Source organism: Octopus bimaculoides, chromosome 2 (assembly GCF_046866305.1).
Source record: "Octopus bimaculoides isolate indiv1 chromosome 2, ASM4686630v1, whole genome shotgun sequence".
NCBI lineage: Eukaryota > Metazoa > Mollusca > Cephalopoda > Octopoda > Octopodidae > Octopus > Octopus bimaculoides.
Window position 1 is genome coordinate 28,591,813 of NC_142929.1, and position 7,500 is coordinate 28,599,312.

At 31.9% G+C, this 7,500-nt stretch overlaps 1 long non-coding RNA gene across 1 annotated transcript; it reads left to right on the forward strand.

Annotated features, from left to right (window-relative positions):
- Positions 1–3,630: 3,630 nt before the first annotated feature.
- LOC149136897 (uncharacterized) lies at positions 3,631–4,916 on the forward strand. The gene is made up of 2 exons (XR_016238433.1): positions 3,631–4,008; positions 4,383–4,916. It is a non-coding gene; the product is annotated as an uncharacterized LOC149136897 (long non-coding RNA).
- The last annotated feature ends 2,584 nt before the right edge of the window (positions 4,917–7,500 follow it).

Consider the following 7,500-nt stretch of genomic DNA (forward strand, 5'->3'; position numbering starts at 1 on the left):
GAATAGTTCTAATTCGAAGGATTTAGCATATTTAGAAATGTTCCAGTTCGCTAGATTCTTCATCACTGCTAAAATTTTTAGGAATTCAAGATCAAGGGTCAATATTGCAGAAAAGGCTCATACGCGATGAAGCTTTATAGTAGTATTGAAAGTACATATTTACCATTAAACTGTCTTCGTCGTGAAAGAGATAAATTTACAAGAAAGGCAGTTGCTTTCAGATACATAAGTGTGTTGGAAATGCAATTAATCGGAAGCCGACATCCATAGTTTGTTTCTCTCTCTCAAAGTGTGATTTCTTGGCTTTTAGCTTTGAATCCCATACAAAGTAGCAAGGCATATGTATGCGGGTGGCCTTTCACACGTTATTTCTGAGGTGGTTTACTGCTGCTTCGAGATACTTTGTCAAGTTAGCCTGGAGCCGAAAAGCACCCAGTTACCCTGTAAAGAGGCGGAGACGTGTGATAAGCGTTTCTTGCCATTACACAGTGGTTGTTTACTGGCTCCAGAGACTCACACATTTGGCTACTTCGTGATTATTTACATAGTCTATACAATGGCAGCAAACCGTGCTCACTATCTGACGAGACCTGCAGAACGTGAAAACTGTATGTGTGTATGTATGTATGTATGTATGTATACATGTCATTGTTAAGTTTTATTTCAAGAGCCGGTTTCTAACCTAGATTCAAGGCTCCTTCATTGGAATTTCAACATCAACAACAGGGTATTTTAGCATACATGCATGTATTTTTGTATGTATGTATGTATGTATGTATGTATGTATGTATGTCTGCAAATTTGCATGTTTCACTTTATGTATGTATTCTCATGCATATAGTTGCATATCTAGACATGCTCATATATATTTAACTCATAGACTTCTGTGTATGTATATTGTATACGTGCATATAAAAATACACACACACATGCGCGCACACCCGCATGTATATACATATATGTACGCTACTCTCTATCAATTAATCTATCTATCTATCTATCTATCTATCTATCTATCTATCTATCTATCTATTCATCCTGTCTGTCTGTTTGTCTGTCTGTCTCTCTGTCAATTATTTACATTATTTACAATTGAGAGATATTTGTCCTCATCTTCTTTGTTGTTAACACAACGTTTCGACTGATATACCCTCCAGCTTTCATCAAGTGTCCTGGGGAAATTTCGAACCTGGTTTCTCATTCCTAAGGTATGTTGTTGTTATTATTATTATTATTATTATTATTAATATTATTATTATTATTATTACTATTATTATTGGAATCGAACTCGGAATCGGAATCTTGGGGTTAGTAGCATGCGCTCTTAACCACTACGCCATATACCCACCGGTTGGACTGGCATTAAATCACCAACGTATACTCTCAAGGCTCTAGTTCAGAGGCATGCTGTCTCCTTTTTCTATCATTTCTGTCACTACATTAATGGCTCCCATTTCTCAGAGTTGTTTGGTCATATTCTTTCTTCATCCGAGCGCTAACTTCTTTTTCTTTCCATCATTTGTTACCCCCCCCCCCCATTCCGTATAACACTCCCCAACCTCGCACACTAACTGCTGTACCTAGTCCTTCCTCCCCAGTACATTAGCCAACTGGAATCTTCTTTCTGTTTACGTCTTTCCTACTGGTGCTGATCTGCATGGATTTTAACATTAACAGCATTAAGCTCACCTGTTTTAGAGGACCTACAAAAGTCCTCCAGACTCAGCAACACGTAAAGGGGTATGTGTGTATGTGTGTGTGTGTGTGTGTGTGTGTGTGTGTGTGTGTGTGTGTGTGTATGCGCGTACGTATTTGTGTGTATGTGTGCATCTTTTATCTTTTACTAGTTTAAGTAAACAAACTGCGGCCGTGCTGGGGCACTGCCTTGAAGGATTTAGTCGACCCTAGTAATTATTTCTTTCTAAGCCTGATACTTATTCTATCAGTATCTTTTGCCGAACTGCTAATTTACGGAGATTTTTCATCTTGCTTGTAAACTGATATTTGTACTTCAAATATACAAATTTATACGCATATAACTTGTTGAAAGAACTATTTAAATCCAAAACTAACGAACACTATAAGCATTATGATTCTAAGAAACTGTAGTTTTGGTTTCTCAATTTCCCATTGAAGTAGAATATATTTGTTTCTCGGTGCTTCAATACACAACTGTTTCATTCCATCTGTCAGAACAGTTCTGTTGTGGCTAGAGGCAGCAAGTTTGCCATCTGTTTGTATTGAACCTCAGATGTCCCTGGTTATTTGATTTTAAGGAATCGCAGAAAAAAAAAAAACGCATCAACTGTTGCTTATGTGGCTCCCACGGACTATTTCTTTGAGTGATTGCTGTCGGATATGTATTATATACTTTTGTGAAATGAACCGAATTAATGTTAGACGTATACTCAATATTTCATTTCGAAGAATACCTACCGCCGACAAAGAGTCAAGCGAGGGCAAGAAACAATTGTGGCTTGCGAGAGGAAATATACTTGCAAAGCTGGACTGAAACATCCGTTACTCTACTATATTTAACGAAACTAAATGAAGAGTGATAGTATTTTCTTAGTTCTAGATTGGTTGAACTAATTTAGATACACATCAGTTATTTATTCGAAGCATGTAATCTCATCGAAGGAAAGTTATAGCGTTAACGTTTAGAGCAAGCTAAATACGAATTGGAGGAAATCATACATACATACATACATACATACATAATGCTAATGGGCCGAAACTGTTGACTGACAGCTAATGATAGCTAATTGGGGTGTGTGCATCTATCTATCTATCTATCTATCTATCTATCTATCTATCTATCTATCTTTCTGTCTGTCTGTCTGTCTGTCTGTCTGCCCGACAGTCTGTCTGCCTGTCTCGCTCGCGGTTTCTATCTCTGACTCACACAATCTCTCTATATAAACACATATATACATTCATACACACACACACATGCACGCACGCTCACACACGCACACACACACACACACGCACACACACACACATATATATACACATACACATACATATATGTATATACAACAATATCAACATCAAGCAGTGAATAAGCATTCGCGAATTTAGTTTAGTTAAAATATATTTGTGACAAATAACTAACCTAAAGTTCATATATATATATGTATATATATATATATATATATATATATATATATATATATATATATATATATATATATCTTTATAAGGTAAGGAAGAAAATGGAGAAGATAATTAATTGACAAACATCAGCATACAAACATCAGTTAGACCCATTTATTAATTAATTACAATCATATTAATAAATAAAGAATAAATGAGTGAGATTCATTGTCAATTAATTATCTTCTCCATTTTCTTCCTTGCCTTATAAATTCTGGTTAAACTTTTGCTTACCTCCACACATGCCTATTATTCAATTGCACTATTGCCTTGCAAAAGTAAGCATTTGGATATATATAGGTATACATCCAGTAGTATATTGGATATTTGTAATCCCTTAGATGGTTGTCTAACCTCTAACTCATATATACGTATATATATATATATATATATATATATATATATATATATATATATATGTATATCACATATATCTATCTATCTATCTATCTATCTATCTATCTATCTATCTATTGTTAGGAACTTAAAAACACTAAAAACTTTTTCTCGGATAATGTTAAAGAGTTTTTCATACTGCACTGTAAGGTCAGGATGACGTCCATTGTGAAAATGGTGGAAGCTAGGTGTTAATAGCCAAACTGTGAAACTCTCTAACAAATTGACTAGCCTTAGCAAACCTTTATTAGCAGAGATAATTGTACCCCAGTATTTGTGACAGTTTTTTTTTTCTGTGAGACAAGGTTCAACTGGATTCTGGAAGCTATGATTGGCTGTTTAATTTATGCGCTTTATGCTTTTTATTGGGCATTTATGGAATTATATTATGTGCCAGGAATTCGCCAGAACTTCTTGATTGTCAGTTTTAAAATAATTCTGTGTCACATCTGGGTGAGTACAAAAAGTTATGTTATGTTATAATATTTATGTGAATTTTGAACTCTGCATTTGTGGCAGGCAGGTTGTGTAGTAATTTTGCTAGCTATTTTCTGTTAAGATAAATGTTAAAATTTGTATAAATAGCTAAAGGATGTCTGAATTAAATTTTTTCATGTAACCAATTCTTTTGTATTAGACAACTAACTGCAAATTTTGTTTAATGTTACTCAGTATGCTTGTATGAAGCAGTTTTGTGTGAATTTAAAGCAACCTAGATCTTTTGTTTTCATTTTTTTATTTTTCATCAATAGTAGTCTGGCAGCCGTTTTGTGTCATGAACCTTTAGTTTAAATGGTTGCTTTGACATTAGATTTATTTATATTTAGGTTCAAGGTTCGAAATCCAAGGTTGAACACCGAATTTGTGAAGACAGATTTTATACCATTCCAAGGTTCGAAATCCAAGGTTGAACACCGAGTTTGTGAAAACAGATTTTATGACATTCCAAAGTTCAAAATCCAAGGTTCGAAAAGCGAATTTGTGAAGCCAGATTTTATTAAATCTAAATTTTCGGAATCCGTGTTTTGAACACCGAAATTGTGAAGCCAGATTTTATGAAATCCAAATTTCTGGAATCCATATTATTTTTGAAAACCAAATTTGTGAGGCCAGGATTTGATGAGGCCAATTTTGGTGAAACCAAAATTTGTGAATCCAGAGTTACGAATCCAAGTTTGTGAAATCAAGTTGATGCCGGGTTTCTGAGTCCGATTTTCTGAACTATATATATTACCTTTATAAACATTTTGACTGCACGTCTAGTGTAGCATTAATTTATTTTTGTTCGTATATATTTGTTTTGTATGTAGGCTGTTTTTTATGCTTTTACTTAATTGTTAAGAATATTTTACAAAACTTCATGGTGTGTTATTGTTTTGAGTTCATCCCATCCTTGTTGGGTGTGTAAATTCGAGTTATGGCCACCAGGTCGTAACACTATCTATCTATCTATCTATCTATCTATCTATCTATCTATCTATCTATCTATCTATCTATCTATCTATCTATCTATCTATCTACATACATACATACATATATATATATATATATATATATATATATATATATATATATATATATATATATATAGTTTTAGGGAAAATAACCAAGTTTCAAGAACTCATCGATGAAAATCGACTATCACATATAGAAAAATTAATAATTAAAAGCACAATAAATGAGTATAATATAAAGTAAATATCATAAGATAAATATAATAAAAAATTGTATTTAAAACAATGATAATTTATGTAAGATGTTTTTTTGTATATAATATACATGTTATTATAATGGATGAAGGGATGATTATTGAATGGTTATTATTTTGATATTATGATATTTTTAATAATTTTTCTATCTTTATATAATAAGTATTTCATATTAATTCATTTGGTACTTATTGTTGGTTGAGATATATATATCTAATTATTGTTCTACTTAAGATCTGACGATTAGCTATATTTTTGAATAGAATTTATTTTCGATAATTTCAATTGATTTTAATCGATTTAAATTTCCTTTCTATTTGAAAATTAGTTATGAAACACGTGTAATCTTTTATTATATTTATCTTATGATATTTACTTTACTTTATATTATACTAATTTATTGTGCTTTTAATTATTAATTTTTCTATATGTGATAGTGGATTTTCATCGATGAGTTCTTGAAACTTGGTTATTTTCCCTAAAACTATATATTTTATATATATTTTATCTATAAAGCTCAATTTAATTTTATTTTTTTATAAATTGATTTTAATTGAGTTTTTACCTGTAATTTTGGATGTTGTCCCTAATATTATTATTATTATTATTATTATTATATATATATATATATATATATATATATATATATATATATATATATATATATAGCCATCACCTAGCTACTAAAGCTTTCTTTTTTATTCTTTCTCTGGTTATTTTCTCGTGTTCCTTTCTGTTGAAGAGCGTAGGCTCGAAACGTAAAAGACATTCTCACCTTCCCGAGCGTTAAACTAATACACCTGTTTGTTGTTTACACACCTGTCTTCATCTTTTGTTTTTTGTAAATTTCAATATATATATATTTATGCTCACACATATATTTGCACATACACACATGCACGCAGATTATTAACAATATATTGGATATCATATGACCTAGAAAATAACGACAGCTCATTGACCTAAATGCTTTAAAATATCTTATCTCGTCCATATTGTTTATATATTGATATTTGACTTTACCACAAGTATACAGATGTATCAGGAAAGTTGATTCAATCTCCTACATATACCACTTTTAATTATTAGTTATTGATGATGTTTTAAACTCCGATCCATGCACGATCCAGGAGGCCTATGATTGTAGGCAATAGCTATTAGGTTAAGAAGTTAACTTATTTGCAATGACGGGGGTTTTTGCTACAGTGCAGCAAATTTGGGACGTGTTATTTACTACAGCATTAGTTACCTATCGGTATATGATTGGGATTTGGTCAACGATATTTTTGAAGAAGAGCATTGATTATGTATATAAATGCATACATATATGGGCATGCGCGCACGTATGAACATGTGCATATTATTATTATTAATATATATATATGTGTGTGTTTGTGTATATATATATATATATATATATATATATATATATATATATATATATATATATATATATATATATATATATATATATATATATATATATATATATATATATATATATATATACATACATACATACATACATACATACATACATATATATTTATATAGTTGAAATTTATAGAAAGACAAAAGACAAAGACAGGTGTATGGACAACAAGCACGTGTATTACTTTGACGCTTGAGAAAAATGAAAAAGTCTTACGTTTCGAACCTACGCTGTTCAGCAGAAAGGAATAAGAGAAAATAAACAGAGATTGAATATATTATTATTATTATTATTATTATTGTTATTATTAATATTAAAGCGTATGGAGACTTGTTCATCCCCAAAATTTATTTTACGATATTATACAACATATTATAATGACTTACATGTGTTTCCACTGCACAGATTACTGGCGATTGCAAATGTAACCTGGCACTATTCTCACTGCAGCTTCTTCAGAATCTATTCATTTGGTCAGTCACGAAGTGAACGGAGTGGATTAAGTTTTTCGATATTGTTCGGTGGTGCTATTAAGTTAGACATGGCCTGGACCAAACTTTGGTCGAAACATATTTAGGTTTATCTAAGTTTATATATATATGTTTGTGTGTGTGTATGTGTGTGTGAGCGCGTGTGTGTGTGTCTGTGCTGGTCCCCCCCCCACCATTGCTTGACAACCGATGGTGGAGTGTCAACGTCCCCGTAACTAAGCGGTTCGGCAAAAGAGATCCGATAGAATAAGTACTAGGCTTACAAAGAATAAGTCCTGGGGTCGATTTGTTCGACTAAAGGCGGTGTTCCAAC